The sequence below is a fragment of the Miscanthus floridulus genome, chromosome 2 (genome assembly GCF_019320115.1).
Source record: "Miscanthus floridulus cultivar M001 chromosome 2, ASM1932011v1, whole genome shotgun sequence".
Classification (NCBI taxonomy): Eukaryota; Viridiplantae; Streptophyta; class Magnoliopsida; order Poales; family Poaceae; genus Miscanthus; species Miscanthus floridulus.
This window is the reverse complement of record NC_089581.1, coordinates 94087085-94091539: the sequence shown is the minus strand read 5'-3', so window position 1 is coordinate 94091539 and position 4455 is coordinate 94087085. Positions and strand designations below refer to the sequence as shown.

At 37.6% G+C, this 4455-nt stretch overlaps 1 non-coding gene across 1 annotated transcript; it reads right to left on the bottom strand.

The window, feature by feature from the left end:
• Nucleotides 1-700: 700 nt before the first annotated feature.
• On the bottom strand, nt 701-809 carry LOC136540983 (small nucleolar RNA R71). The gene has a single exon (XR_010780100.1). It is a non-coding gene; the product is annotated as a small nucleolar RNA R71 (small nucleolar RNA).
• Between the last annotated feature and the right edge of the window lie 3646 nt (nt 810-4455).

The following is a 4455-nucleotide window of genomic DNA, read 5'->3' as shown; positions in this document are numbered from 1 at the left end:
TACTTAAACAAGTGATAAGTTAATAAATACTAACAAGCATTTCTAGCGTCGTTGCTAGGGGAAGGTAGCTAGGCAATCATGGAATATTGATAAACTTGTACTTATTGATGTGATCGAGATAACCACTGACCTCTGCTCAAATAGGCTGACCCTTGTTCTATCTACTTTTATATCATTATGTAGGGTAATGTATGACCAGTTTTGACCTTCCAATAAACTACATTGAAGATCTAGAAGCATTAATCCAGAGGACTAGAGCTAAACTCAAGAAAGTTTCAGCTTTAGAATCAAAAGACAACCAGATAAGGCGTAGCTTAACACCAGATTTTGAAGCCATGGCTAACAAGACACTCCGTGAGTTCTCTGCTCCAACTACGGCCAACATCCGTACTAGACCGACATTTAATGTCGGAGATAATAGTTTTGAGCTCAAACCTAGCTCTCATCAACATGGTGCAAGCTAGCCAATTTTGTGGAAAGGCACATGAAGATGCGAGTGCTCATTTCCAACATTTCCTAGGAGATCTACAACACTTTCACTATCAAAGGAGTATCCAAAGATGCCATATTACTCTGCCTTTTCCCATTCTCACTTTTAGGGAAGGAGAAGCAATGGTTCTATGCCAACAAAGATAGAAATACTACATGGGATAACTGCTCCACTGCTTTCCTAGCAAAGTCTTTCCCATAGGCAAGACCAATGCTTTGCGTGTAAGAATTTCAAGCTTCCAACATCAACACGATGAATCTGTCCCTGAGGCATGGGAATGCTTTCAAGATTACATATCATAATGTCCTCATCATGGGATGGAGAATTAGGCTACTCATTCAGACTTTCTACCATGGGTTGACAAATAGTACCCATGAGAATATGGATGCTGCTATTGGAGGTACTTTCCTATCACTCACAATCCTAGGTGCAATAGCTCTCATGGAGAAGATGGCCTCCAACCAAGGTTGGAATGAAGAATGTCTTTAGACTCACAAGAGAGGTGGAGGTATGCATCAACTCAAGGAGGTAGACATGCTGTCTGCCAAGATGGACCCTGCTCATGAAGAAGCTCGAAGATCAAGCTAATGAGAAGCAAGAAGTCATGCATATTCATGATTCCTGCATGACATGTGAAGAGTGTGGAAACACTAGGCATTTAGGGAACAACTGTCCTGAAACCCACAAGGATGTGAACTTTGTCAACAACTACTTTTGTCCTCAATAGAATCAAGGATGGAATCAGCAACAAAGGCCAAACTACCAAGATAATTACCAAGGTAACTATCAAGGTAATAATTACAATAATTTTAATAATCAATCATCCTTGAGAGAATTAATTTTTGGCCAAGCTAAAATTATGGAGGGACTTATCTAGAAAATTAGCTTCCAATGATAAAATCTTAGAAAACATAAACAATAGAATGGATAGCTTCTCCTCTGCCATTAAAAACTAGCATAGCTTTAATAAAATGATAGAATCACAAATAGCTTAGCTGGCAGCCGTTGTCCTCCTACCAATAAAGGTAAGATTCTGAGGCAACTAAAAGATCTAGAAACTACAAATCTTGTTGATATTCATAATGTAGCATACTACTACATGGAGCCATCAATGGGAAGGTGGATAGGTTATTCCTTGCCTCAAAAGAAGGGTGATATAGGAAGATCAATCATCCCCATCAGCCATTGGACCTCACATTTTCCAAGAAGCTATATGTGACTTAAGAGCAAGTGTCAACATCATGCCAAAGGTAATTTATGATAAAATTAATGGAGATACTTTAGTTGTACACAAATATGCATTTGCAGCTTGTAGGTCAGTCACTTTGTTACCCTAAGGGAATTCTTGAAGATGCCATTGTACGAGTGCGATAGTCCAACATACCCGTAGACTTTGTGGTTTTGGAAATAGGTGGAGATGTTAGGGCACCCATTATCTTGGGCCGACCTTTCCTAAGCACCGAAATGCCATTATCTATGCAGACAGTGCCAAGATCTTCTTCACAATCAAGGACATGAAAGAGAAGTTCACTTTCAAGAATCATATCTTGCAATCTCCTTGTCATCCACAGACACCATATCTGCCTGAAGAGACAATAGTGAGCAAGAAGAAAAACAACAGGCAAAGAAGGAAGAACAAGGCTAGGCAGTCACAAGAAGAATCAGTCAATATGATCAACACACTTTGATCGGAGTACGGCCACCTCCTCACTTCACCATTCCTTACCAACAAGGAAGATCCAAGCGTACCGACAATCGAGTGTACCATTGAACAAAGAATCTTACATAACACCTTCTGCTGACATTGGGTCGGATGTCAACATAATGTCCAAGGTAATGTATGAATACTTATTTGGTGATGAACCTTTGTTCCCTACATATATGCAATTGTAGATGGCGGATCAATCAATCTAATTTTCAGAGGGAATAGCAAAAGATATCATGGTAAGAATACATGATCACTATGTCCTTGCCGACTTCATGGTTCTAGACATGGGAGAAGAAGGAGAAGATGTACCTATCAATCATTGGAAGACCGTTCCTCAACACTACTAACACGATCATCTATGTCAGATCTAGACAAGTCCACTTCCAATTCCTAGGAGAAAAGGTATGTTGCTATTTCAATAGTTATACCACTTATGAACAGCCAAAGAAGACCCGCTCCAAGAGGAGACACTAAACGTCCCAACGCAAGAGGAATCAACTCCCAAAAGATGAAGATGGAGAAGTAGAAGTTGTGAAGAATGAACCTACTACGCCAAAATGAAGTCCATAGACCAAGCAGTTGTGGAAGGAAAAAGTGGTGTCGTCATCAGAGTCACCATCATAAGAGGTGCAATCATCAGAGTCTCCATCTTTGGGACCAACAGATACACCCAAAGAATGAACAAGACTAGAGAAAAGTGTTGTTCGGAGGACTTAAAAATCCTAACCCTCGCCAGGAGGTAAAATTGGTAGTTATCCATATTTACTTTTTAGCATTGCATGAATTATTTTCACTTTAGCATATTTACTTTTCTGTATTAGCATTGTATTTAGAAAAAGAAAAGAAAAATTTTATTATTGCATTATAAAACTTTAAGCCCCATGTAAATACTTTTACGGTATGTAAAAACCCACAAGATTATTTACTATGGTGGCATAAAAATAAAAATATCATACATACATCTAGTTATATTGCATTTTGCATAACTAAAAATATAATAATAAAATATTAGAAAGACATCCTGCTAAAATTGTGCTAAATCAAAAATCATTCTAAGTCCAAGAATGACTAAATCTCCAGATGGCTAACCGCTAACTCTTTCATCCTAATTCGTTCCACGAGTTTTGGTGTTCTTGTTGACATTTTACAGGATGATGCACAAAATCAAGAGTAAGTTTACCCAATTGTATCCATCCCTCAGTCACCCGATGAATAAGGAGGACATCCGTTGGCAAAATCTGCTCTAAGTAGGATTACTCAACTTCAACAATTGACCATGACAACATCCAGCTTGAGGGAAGGACATCCCCCGTGTATCTAGATAAGTATTTCTTTCCCTTTTACAAGTGTGCTTTATTAACTAAAAAATGATGCATAACTAAAACAAAATAAAAATTTATCTTCGTACTATATATATATTAGTAAGGTGTGATCTTAAAAATGAAAACAAAATAAAAAGTGTGTCTAGTTTTCTAGTTTTAAGAGCTGAATAAATAAAAGGACTCTAAAGATAATCTCTTGAAATGGAAATGATGAATAGTTGCTCTAGTTCCTTTCAAGTACCTAGTTTTTAGCCTAGAATTCTCCCGAGTTTTGGATAAGATTGTTTTGATATGACAATTTACTCTGAACTTGAAACTTGTGAGTAGCATATGCTTGAACTAAGTCTAGGTAATTGACAGATATGATATAAGATGGTTTGAGCTGCTGTTTATCTTGTTCCAAGTGATACTAAAGTTTTGGAGATTTATCTTTTAAAAACATAAAAATTCTACGTGATGAGCTCTTGTATGATAAAGCTTGAATTCCTACTAGAGCCATATATATTTAGACTAGGAAAACTTCCACTCATATATGCTGCTTGTTTTGTATTGAGTTTAGTGAAGCTTTGTTGACCCTTATGAGAGGTTTGTCATGCTCTTAAAATCAAGATCACGTACACACCACCCACATATGCACTACTCCTACACTGGGGGTAGGCACAAAAATATGCCATTCCATTTAGATCCATCCCAAAATGTTTCACTCCAACACTGGGAGTGAACACCAAAAACATGCTCGATAGGTTATCCACCAAATAAATGCTCCCAATTTCTTGTTGCTATCTCTCAAAAAGTTTTATTGCAGAAAAGAAGCATGGGGCTATGCAAAAGTTATTCATAAAAAAGAGTTGAGAAAAAATGGATGAGTGTCTGAGATATCAAAAACAATGGGTACTCAGATGCCCACCTGAAAAAAAGAGAAAAGAAAAAAAGAG